This window comes from Corylus avellana, chromosome ca3 (assembly GCF_901000735.1).
Source record: "Corylus avellana chromosome ca3, CavTom2PMs-1.0".
NCBI lineage: Eukaryota > Viridiplantae > Streptophyta > Magnoliopsida > Fagales > Betulaceae > Corylus > Corylus avellana.
Window position 1 is genome coordinate 20,686,192 of NC_081543.1, and position 12,943 is coordinate 20,699,134.

Below are 12,943 nucleotides of genomic sequence, written 5' to 3' on the forward strand. Positions count from 1 at the left end.
TCATTGGTGAGGCTTCATCCCCAACCTTAGTTGGGAATTTAGCTCCACATAAAAATAAAATCTAAACCTAAACCTAAACCTAAAGAAAAACTAAACAAAAGAATTTTGCTCTCTGGGATTGTGTATCTTTTCTTGAATGCAAAGAAGTCTATTTATAAGCTTAGGGAAGTCCTAGAAGCCCAAGTAAACTTAGATAATTCGGAGGTCTGTCTCCCAGTCAAAATAGAAGTCTAAAATCGGAATAGGATTCGTCCAGATTTGTGTCCTTTAATTGCGGGGCGATTTTGACATAGTAACTGTACGAATTACGAAACTCCTATTTCACAACAAATTGTAGTATTTTGAGCTAACTTTCCAATGCCGTTTGAATCACTTCAATCCGATATTTGAATGGAAAGTTATGGTCAAAATACTAAGATATGTGCAGAATCTGAATTTGAATCCGATCCAAAATCTTATTCAATCTGAACTTGAATCTGATTTAACCTTTTCTTGGATTTGGTTAGACTTAACCACACAATCTAGGTCTTCTCAAAGTATGCTTTCTTCCAAACTTCGCATTTTTCCCTTTAAAGCTGCAGTTTTTCTTCATTGACCTACAAAACACTAAAAACACAAAACTAACACAAAATATTAAATAATGACACAGCTAAAGGAATAACTAATGTAAATAAAGGGGTCCAAATATGCAATATTTGGCACTTATCAACTCACTTATTTGCCTATGTAAATATGATAATGTCATATTTACATATACTTCGATATAGGGTTTGAAGCAGAGGGCGATGGTCCATGTGCCAGTTTTGATGGTTTGTAAACCATCTTGTACAAAATTGATGCTTGTCTTTGTGGAGCAAGTCTCATTTATTTTTACTATTATTATATTCTTTTGATTTGTATACACTTGACAAAGTATTATTGTGTTTGGTTTGGTGCCGCCTGTGGTACATATTTGTTACACTTACGCTCCATTTGTTTAAGTGTTAATTTTTTGTCGTAAAATATTCTTCAGGAAATTTTTTTTGATAAAAAAAAATTTCCGGCATTTGGCGCACGTACGAAAAATCACAACGATATTTTATATTTTCATTTAATCATATTAACATATAAAATGCAATTTTTATTCACAACATAAAAAATACTAATATACAATAATTAAAAAAATCAAACTAAAAATTATGTTTAATTAAAATACACAAATTGACTAACAATAATCATATAATTTCAATTTAAGAGAGTCATAAATAACATCCAACAATACATTTTAACTACCCAGAAATATTAACATTAATTCAAATTCAACCACAAAATATTACAATATTTTTCGCAAGTGCACTACTGTTGTGAGTTTTAATGTACCCCCAAGCGCACGAGTTGTTCACAATATAGTGTGTGCAAGTGCGAGGTCGAATTCGCAGGGAATTACGTCGTGAAAATTGATTTCTATTTAAACTAATCATTTTTGAACCTAGTTCCAAATTTGTGTGATTTTTGTAAATCGAAAATAAACAAACATGAATTGAAACAAAATGAAATTAAACAATGGATAAAATACAAAGGTATTGGAATCAGCCCTCACAAACTCATAGCAACAACTTTTACGTTCATCAATATTTTCCGACGTTTCTCCGACATTTCAAACAACACATTTGATGTATGTTATATTTTTACAAAGCAAATGTATCAAAACATCCAATGTATCCGTTTTTTGTACAAATCACATAGGATATCCGATTTAGTTCAAAACATCCAATGTATCCATGCTTTGCACAAATCACAAGAGATATCCAAAGTACACCAAAAGATCCGATGTATCCGTTGAACTATTTTCCAATATATAACAAATAAAACAAGCAATCAATTAAAAGTGATTAACAATTAATTGAAATAGAAATAGAACAATGAGAAATACGATTCTTATCAATGAAAAATATCAATGTACATGAAAATTAACTGTTCCTAATCATCTATGATGCTTCATCCTCAAGTTTAGTTGAATGATTTAGCCTCTATGACTACAAACATCATATAATTGATAAATGACTGCATGAAAACTAAAAACTTACAAAGGGAAACAAATTCAAGGATGCAAATGTTAAAAAAAATGTCAAAATTACACTAACCGGCGCCCCTTAGGTGGCTTCTCCCCGTTTCCCTAGAAAACTATGATATTTATAAGCTAATTTTAAGGTTTCAGAGCTTCCAGGTCAGACGAGTGTGCTTGATCACACACTAGGTGCGCTCAATTGCACTAGTGCAATATCAGCTCTTTTGCGGCGCAACGCATGGGCGCTGCTTGCTTGGGTGTATGCAGGAGTGCGCTCGAGCACGCCCTTGATGCGCTCGAGCGTGGGTGCCATACGCTCGATCCCATTTCCAGAATTTTACCTTTTCCCGCTTCTTTGCAATTTTCACATTAAGACCGCAATTTTCTTTCAACAATTTGCAAAACACTAAGACACCAAAACTAACCAAAACATAAAAAAATAATAAAGTTAAAGGCTTAGCAAATGCAAATTAAGGGGTCCAAATATGCAATATTTGGCACTCATCAAATACCATCCAAGTTAAGTTAATTAGAGCATTCCTAGCAACCTCACCAAATTTTACTCACCAAAATAACCAAAGTTACACTTTTCTCTATTTTAACTACCAACTTTTTTAAAGCACCCTGTTGTGCAAATTTTAATATACTCGCAAGTGCATGAATCGTTTGCTATATAATGTTTTGCAAGTGCGAGGTCGAACCCATAGGGAATTGTGTTTTTGAATAACAACTTATATTTAAACTAATTAAACCCTAACCTAGATCCAAAAAGGGTTTGATTTTGAGGTTTTGAAAATTGAAAGACAAAGCATAAACTAAATAAATCAAAACAAAAAATAAAGGTACTAAGGATGTGGAATCCACACTCACCAAATCATAAAAACATACTTCATGTTCATCAATATTAATCCGAAGTTCTCACAAATTAAATCTTATGTATGTTTTACTATACTTCAAAGAATTAATCAAAACCATCTCATGTATCCATTCATTGCACAAATCACAAAAGGAATACAAATTTAATTGAAACACCAAATGTATCCAAAGAACAAATCACAAGGGATATCCAATTTTTAGGCATATAAAACCAAGCAATCAATTATGTGAAATTATCCTAAATCATCAAGTGTATCCCTGAATCACAACAAGATATCCAAGAATCATGCCACATATCAAAAAGAAGTAAAACAATTGAAATAATAAACCCAATAAAATCGAAATAATAAAGACTTACATAAAAGTAATTGTTGTTCTTCATCGGTGAGGCTTTATCCCCAACCTTATTTGAGAATTAGCTTCACATAAAAAATAAAACCTAATCTAAAGAAAGACTAAACTAAAGAGAAAAGCTGTGGATTACATTCTGTCTCCAAAATTGTCTCCCAAAACTAGTCTTTTTTTTCTTGAAGCTTTGAGATCTATTTATAGGGCATTGGAGAGTACTAGAAGCCCTAGTAAACCTAGATAATTTGGAAGCCTGTCTCCCAGTCCCAAAATAAGACTAAAAACCCATTTTGGTTTGGAAAAGGAGTATGGCCAATAGCTGTGAGAGCGAGTGCGCTCAATCGCATGGCCAGTGCAATCAACCGCACTTGTGCATATGAATTCTTCCTCTGTGGCACATCATTGTGCACTGGTATTGGCTTGTGGACGTGGGTGCGCTCGAGTGCAACCCATCTACGATTGAGCGCACATGTGCTCGAGCTCATGGTTGTGTGCTCGATCCTAAGCCTCCAGATTGCTCTTTTCCCGACTTTCTTCAAGACCTTGCAATTTTCCCTTTAAGGCTGTAGTTTTTCTTCAATAACCTATAAAACATTAAAAACACAAAATTAAAACAAAACATTAGATAACGACACAGCTAAAGGATTAACTAATGTAAATTAAAGGGCCAAAATATGTAATATTTGGCACTCATCACACCCATAGTAGCCTCACTATTTTAACTATCAACTTTCACTATTCTATTTAAATATTCTTTTTCAAATATTTATTTTTATATATATATAAATATAGTAGGCTGTAGCGAATAACAAAATCAAGAAATGGATAGGTATTTCTAGATCTTGATTCTATCAAATGATCTAAGAAATCTTCTTGAAAAGCTAGATACTTTCTAGGTTTTGAAAGAAAACAAAGAAGAAACTCAACTCGGAGTAATTCTTATTAAATAAACTCAATAATAATCCAAATCTGCATTTCAGGAGAAGCATGTATTTATAGCCCCAAGACTCCTAAACCTAATGAAACTACAAATTAGAATCGGAATTGAACTTCTTCGGTGCCCGTCTGGATGGAACAAATCCCTGTTTGAACGGACCCTCCTAAAACTAAAAGGAAAGTGCGTAAAACAATGAAAAATTGTAAATAACATATAGCTGTTTGGAGGGCTTGCGTACGGACGTCCTTTTCACCTAGTAAACTTTGAAATTAGCAAACTCACGTCAAACATGACTTTGTAGATTATTGAGTTAGCTTTCCAATGTCATAACGATTGCTCCAATCCGAGGTTTGAAACTCTAGATATGGCCTTTTTAGTAGAACTCGTAAGGTGCAAGTTTCTCCCTAATCATCGCTCTTCTTTATGAAATCCTTAACTTTCCAATCTACATCATCCTCCCTAGGTTGGAGAGAATTCTCCCTTGAATTCACATCCTCAACATTAAAGTTCGTAGGGGTTCATTTCCACCCTACATCATTCTCCCCAAGTTGGAGAGAAATCATCCTGGAATTACGCCGGTTCTTTCCACGGTTCTTCAGATGCCCTGTCAACGCATTCCATTCTCCTCTCCTCAAAATCACAATTGGGCCACACTACATAATATACATGATGGCCCTAATCATCAACAGAATTGCAATGATTATGTTGAAGGCCTCGCACCTCACCTTGCCGTGTAGACTTGCTTGCCATACTTTTCTTGTGCCTTGCCCTTTCCACATGCCATGAGAATTCCCAAAGTACTCACAAAGACTCCTTCACTCTTTGATAGAAAATTCATCTCCTCCCCATAGATCTCATCACAAATTTGGCTAAAAGTCTTTGACAAGATAGCATCTACTCCATGGAAATCAACTTCCAAACCAAAGACCTCTCTTTTAGGCTTTCATCAAGCACTTGATGTATAGAACTCAACTCTTCATCGGGATAAGTGTCATAGATTGGTGGAGAGGCCCAATCTATCGAGCAATCTTCCTCAATAAATCTATCTTTCTCCTCTACAACTGATTGACTCCTAATCTCCGCCGCCTCTCTAGGCACCTTATTTTTGTCGATTTTTTCTATTTTTTATGTTACAAGGAACTCTTCGGGTTGCAAGCAACCTTGGAATTCTGGTATATTGAGTTTGAACTCATTCACCCACCGATTGGCATGAGCTTGCGCATGGTGCTGACGTCCATGCGTTCGACACTCCGCAAAAGGGGCTCCGGATCCATTCCCATTGTGACCACCCATGTTGGATAATCGTGTAGCGAGGGCTTCGATTTGATCCGTCATAGCCTCAACTTGCTCCTCCATATGTTGCCAATGTTCAGCGATAGATTTGCCTTCCGCCTCCGTGTACCGCGATCTTGGTTGGCAACGACGATCGTTAGGCCAACCACCCATGTGCTGTAAACGAACCCATGTGCTGTAAATGAATCGTCGGTTGCTCCTTACGTGTTGCCTCTGTGCACACGTGCACTTCGTTCATGTCTACACAATGGTTGCCCCGACCCATTCATGGAAAGTAACATGGGCTTTGATACCAACTGATGTAATGTAACTTAGTGGGCTGCAGCGAATAACAATATTAAGCAGCGGATAGGTATTTCTAGATCTTGATTCTATCAAAGGATCTAAGAAATCTTTTTGAAAAGCTAGATACTCTCTAGGGTTTTAAGGAAAACAAAGAAGAAACTCAACTTTGAGTAATTCTTACTAAACAAACTCAATAATAATCCAAATATGTGTTTTTGGAGGCTATAAGCATGTATTTAAAGCCCCAAGACTTCTAAGCCTAACAAAACTACGAATTAGAATCGGAATTAAAAAAATCCACGTTTGGACGGACCCTCCTAAAACTGAAAGGAAAGTGCGTAAAACTATGAAAACCTATAAATAACATATGGCTCCATTCAGACAGCTTGCGAACAGGTTGCGAATGGACGTCCTTTTGACCTAATAAACATCGGAATTAACAAACTCTAGTGAAACATGACTTTGTAGATATTTAATTTATCTTTCCAACGTCACAAAGATTGCTCCAATCCGAGGTCTGAAACTCTAGATATGACATTTGTAGTAGAACTCATCTGGTGTGAGTTTCTCCCTAATCATCGCTCTTTTTTATGGAATCCTTAGCTTTTCGGTCTACATCATCCTCTCCAGGTTGGAGAGAATTCTCTCTCGAATTCGCATCCTCAATAGTAAAGTTCGTCGGGGTTAATTTCCACCTTACATCAATAGGAAAGAGGAGAGAACATTTATATTATTTTAATATAAATTTAGTCTCTACACTTAGTCTCTACATGTTTTGTGATGAAAACAATATTTCTACTTTGATATAAATAATAAAGGCAAAACTTCACAAAACATCCTTGAACTTCCTCGTGTTTTGAAACTACCCTCCGAAGTTCAAAAGCTTTGAATTAAGGGTATCGAACTTACATGAGAAAACAATGATTAAAACACTTCAATAGAAAAAAAAAAAAAAAAAAAAAAAAAAAAACCTTGTTGACAAAGAGAATTTTCTTTTTGTTTGTTGCAGTATGGGATGTTTATGCTTGGTGGGGTAAAAATTCAGTACAGATGTGAGCCTTATTTTTCTTAAGAAGTACAAAAAGAAAAAGAAAGAGAAGAAAACCTTAGTGAAAAATAACTGTACTAAATAAATGTCTTGATGAAAAAAATTTAGCGAAAAAGATCAAGTATTGACAAAAATATGCACTTACTATAAGAATTCCGGAAATTTGCATAGAAGTCTTCCTTAACAACTGTTTTTTTTGTTTCTGGAGTTAGTGGAAATTTGTATTTTGTTTTTTCCACAAACACAATTGTGAAGTATATATTAGGTAGAAGATGTAGACACAATTTTAAGTCACTCTTAAGAGGTTTCGGCCTTTATATGATTATTTGGTTATTTTTTTTTAAATAATGTATTAACACATATAACTCTTGATTCAATTATCTATATATAGACCGGTTCAATTTTACTTAAAGAACCGGTTCACTGCTTAAAGGGCCGGTTTACTCATTAAAAAATATGGGTTCACGCTACATGTCACAATTTTAAGGCACTTCTAAGGGAGGTTTCAGCTATATATATATACAAGCATCATCCTCCTCTCCATTAAATATGTATCTAAAAAAGTAAGTGATAAGCGCCGAATATTTCACATTCAAGCCCCTTAACTTGTGATGTGTGACAAATATTGCATATTTGGACCTCTTAATTAACTTTTGTTAATCCTTTAACTGTGTTATTTTCTGATGTTCTGGGTTAGTTTTGAGTCTTTAATGTTTTGTAGGTTGCTATGGGAAAACTGCGGGCTTTATGTGAAAGTTGCACACTTTGGAGAAGCTGCCAACGGACCTATGATCGAGCGCAAGGTGCTACGCTCAAGCGCACTTGCATTCGAGCCCAGCGCCCCACGATCGAGCGTAGACATGCCTAATCCAAAGCCCATTGCGGCGCATGCTTGGGAATTGATGCTCGAGTGCGCTCGAGCGCACCAAGTGTGCAATCGAGCGCACTTGTTTGATCTGGCAGGGAGTTTTATTCTAATTTAACTTGTAAACTCTAGTTTTAGGCCTATAAATAGATAATTCTCAGATTAGTTTAGGGAGGCTCCAAATTTCAAGATTTCATAGGAGAAAGAAGAGAGTTTTAGGGTTTCCTAACTTTTGGATCTCAACTTTGTGATTCCATATTTGTAAGAACTCAATTTTCCATTATGAATTCAATCAATCTTGTTTTGTCTTTCAATACCATGAGAGGCTAAATCTTCAACTAAGGTTGAAGATGAAGCCTCACTTATGATTAGTGATGTGCAAATTATATTAACTCACAAGTGCACGAGTGTGTGTAGTAAAGCGTGTGCAAGTGCGAGGTCGAACCACAGGGAGTTGTGTTGCAAAAATCAATTTTCTATTTAAATTAACTCTATTTTAACCTAGTTCCACAATTTCGAATTGTGTCATGCAAACTAAAATAAACTAATTAAAATGATTAAAAATAATTAATGGAAAAACACTAAGGTTTTCCGAATCCACCTCGCCAAATCAAACAACACATTCTTGCATTTTATGCATACAACCGATTAACAATAAGCTTTATAAATTGTTCAAAATTCGTAAACATGCATATTAAATCATTTGATAAATCCAACTGTTAAATGAATCACAGCGAATATCCAATTGGGATCAAGTCATCCATTGTATCTGTTTGATATACGAATCACAATGGATATAAGTCTCAATCAAATCATTCGATGTATGCATCGATGAAACACAACGAAAATAAAACTTTGCATGAATAAAAGACGCAACATTCAATCAAATGAAATTAATCAAGCAATTGAATTGAATTTGAACAACAATTTGATTAAACATCGAATTGTGTGCATAAAACGACAAGAACATGATTGTTTAACAATGACGAGGCTTCATCTTCAACCTTAGTTGAAGGTTTTAGCCTCTCAAGATCACAAAACTCATCGTTATATATGAATTGAAATAATAAAATTCCTAAAACTTACAAAGAAAAACGAAGCAAGGGCTCAAGAATGACAACAGGTCGACCTTTTGCTCTAAACGGCGCCTCTCAATCTGTGTTACAAAAGAAAAGAATGCTATAAATATTAAAAACTAGGGCTTTGGCACGGCCAGGTCAGCGCGGCTGCGCTCGAGCGTACTCGAGCATGCGTCAGGGCTCTGTGGCGCAGCGCTTAGGTGCTGCGCGTTTGGGTGATTGCACGAGTGCGCTTAATCGCGGTCTCCCTACGCTCAAGTGTACTTCCAGAAATGCACTTCTTCAATTTCTTCGTAATTTCCACACCAATGACCGCAGTTTTGTCTCAATGACCTACAAAACACTAAAACACCAAAACTACCCAAAAAATCATAAAATAACAAAGCTAAGGGCTTAACAAATACAAGTTAAGGGGCCCAAATATACAATATTTGGTACTCATCATGTGACGTCCGACATCGCCTGGGTATGGAGATGAGGATGTACTTAAATGTATACTACACTCCTAATGACAACAACGCATTTTAAAGCCGTGATGGTCATGATCCCATCAGAACTCCGCAGTTTAGCGTGCTTCTGCTGGAGTAGTACCAGGATGGGTGACCTCCTGGAAAGTCTGGTTCGAGGGGAGCCAAAAGCAGGCAATATTGTGTGTCATTGGGGTGGGTATGGAGATGAGGATGTACTTAAATGTATACTACATTCCTAATGACAACAACGCGTTTTAAAGCCGTGATGGTTATGATCCCATCAGAACTTCGGAGTTAAGCGTGCTTCTGCTGGAGTAGTACCAAGATGGGTGACCTCCTGAGAAGTCTGGTTCGAGGGGAGCCAAAAGCGGACAATATTATGTGTCATTAGGGTGGGATGTTACAATTGGTATCAGAGCCATTGCCCAGCCTGAGATGGGGGGAGCATGCACAATGATGTGTGCCAAATATTGCATATTTGGACCCCTTAATTTACTTGTGTTAATCCTTTAGCTGTGTTATTATCTGATGTTCTGTGTTAGTTTTGTGTTTTTAGTATTTTGTAGGTGTTGAAGAAAAACTACTTTTTGGAAGAAAACATACTTTGAGAAGACCTAGATGATGTGGTTAAGTTTAACAAAATCCAAAAAATGGGTAAATCGGATTAAGGATAAGATTGGATAAAATTTCGAATTGGATTCAAATTCAGATTCTACACGTCTCAGTATTTTGATCATAACTTTTCGCTCACATATTCGATTGAGGTGATTCAAGTGGCGTTGGAAAGCTAACTCAAAATACTACAATTTATTGTGAAATAGGATTTTCCTAATTCGAACGTTTACTATTCCAAAATCGTCCCGTAATTAAATGGTACAAACCTGGACGAATTGTATCCGATTTCAACTTGTAAAACCCTAAGTTTTAGGTCTATAAATAGGGAATTATCAGATTAGTTGAGGGGGCAACGAATTTGAAGATTGCAGAGGAGAAAGAAGAGAGTTTAAGGTTTTCCTAACTTTTGAATCTCTACTTTGTGATTCTTATTTGTAAGGACTCGATTTTACATTATGAATTCAATCAATTTTGTTTTGTCTTTCAATAACATGAGAGGCTAAACCTTCAACTAAGGTTGAAGATGAAGCCTCACTTATGATTAGCAACTTTGTTTCATGTATGTAATATTTCCCAATTTAATGGTTTAATTGCTTTATTGTTTTACTTCTAATCAATTGGATTGAATAACTCTTGGATATCTTTTGTGATTCAAGGATACACTTGATGATTTAAGATTATTCAATACAATTGATTGCTTGGTTTTCTTTGTTAAAAATTGGATTTCCCCTGTGATTTATTCTCTGGATACAATTGATGTTTTGATAAAGATTGGATATTTTCTTGTGATTTCTGGATACAGTTAATGATTTGATCGAATATTGGATTTCTTTTGTGATTTGGGTTATGAATGGATACATGGGATCTTTTGATTAATTCTTTGAAGCAATAGTAAAACAAACTTAAGATTTATATGTGAGAACTTTGGGGAATATTATAGATCATGAAATTATGTTGTTATGAATTTGTGAGTGCGGATTCCGAAACCTTAGTGCTTCGTCATAAGATTTCAATCACTTTAAATTGCTTATGCGTTGGCTTTTTCATTCAAACAAAAAAAAACTCTCAAAAATTTGGAACTAGACTAGGGTTTAATTAATTTAGATTTAAAATTGCTTTCAATAATACAATTCCCTATGGGTTCGATCTCGCACTTGCAATCCATTAACTACAATTGATTCGTGCACTTGCGAGTTAAATAAATTTGCACAACACACAAGCCCATAAAGGTTGCTAGCGGGCGCTCGCTGGGGCGGACGCCAAGAATGGGCTAATCCCATGAAGGTCGCCAACGAGGACGCTGGGTCCTAAGAGGGGGTGATTGTGACGTCCCACATCGCCTGGGTATGGAGATGAGCATGTACTTAAATGTATACTACACCCCTAATGACAACAATGCGTTTTAAAGCCGTGATGGTCATGATCCCATCAGAACTCCGCAGTTAAGCGTGCTTCTGCTGGAGTAGTACTAAGATGGGTGACCTCCTAGGAAGTCTGGTTCGAGGGGAGCCAAAAGCGAACAATATTGTGTGTCATTAGGGTGGGATGTTACACATCAACTGCCCCCAAACTTACATTTTGGTAGTCCCTTAGCAAAACAAAATGAAAAGTGTAACAGAAAATGAAACATAATCCGCTGTCGTGGGGGAGACAGTTGCATTTAGCGTATAAAACAAGCCTTTTAAACCCCTTGGCATTCCTAGAGGACGAGTGAAGTCGCGTGAGGGTTTAACAGCAATGATGCCCACAAACATTCTTAGTACTATGTTATTGATGAACAATGACTTCCACATAAACACATGGTTCATACATCATGAGCAAGTTTAACCAGGCGACACCACAATCACATCATTAGGACATCCAAAAATCATTCAACTCATCGCTGGAAAATTGAGACAACACATGCTCCAATGACTGCAAAGTGAAGATTAACATAGACTCATGAGGTTTCAATTTTTTCCTCAAAGCTTCTGTACCCCAAAACTCATAGGAATATAATCAGATGAACACAGCCAAGGCTTTAAATCAAAATGTGGCTTTTTTTTTTTTTTTCTTTGTAGGCTGTGCAATGCTTGACTCCCTTAAGCTCTAATTGACCTATGTAACGAGTGTTGGGCCAGTGACTCCCAAACCAGATGGTTTTAGGGCACTAGATGTAGAAACATCCCTCAGGACTTAATTACTCAAGTCAAAAAGGCTACAAAGCCAAACTAGCCATACAATCAATCAACTTGAATTTCTCATCTTTTTACGCAAACACTCATTGCTTAGTGAGGCAAGAGATTCGGTTACTCAATGAAAAACTCAAACTAATGATGATTTTTTTTTTTTAAAACCAAGGTTTTCATCAACATATCCTCCTACAAATCTCAAAACACATACTCTACAAGTCAAATTCCATACCTCACAGACCCTATGCTAATGTGCATGTGATAAACAACTCAAACAAGTGAAGTCTCTCTAAACTAACAGATGAGTCAAAAGTCTCAGATTTCTAATGGTATATAGTGTTCAAGATGTTAAACAAACAAATGACATGCAAACCATAGTTTAAGTGTAATCATGCTCAATCAACAACATAGCAAATACAAAATAAAAAACAAAAAAATTAATCAAGGAAAAAAAACAGAAATGTCTACCCCACCCCCAAACTAAAATGGCATAGTCCCCAATGTGTCCAAAAATACAATACTAGATGGGCGGCGTAAGTCAGGTGTAACATAGGAGAACGCTCCCCCAAACTTCAATGGCAGACACTTGTCTTGAAAAACACAACAAAAACAAAAGCAAAACAAACAAACAAGATCAAATGACAAGGAAAAGAATGAGGGTTGCCTCCCACAAGCGCTAAGTTTTAAGTCTTCAGGCAAACTTTCCACAATAGACGACAATCACTCTGAATAACACGGATTCTCCAACAATGTCGTCTCAACCTCTGTACTCCTCAACTCTAAGAATGGTTTGATCCTTTGTCCGCTCACCTTGAAAGTGTTACCATTCTTCAGATCCTCAATCTCGATGGCCTCATGAGGAAAAACTGACCGAATAATAAATGGGCCCGTCCATCGAGATGTTAACTT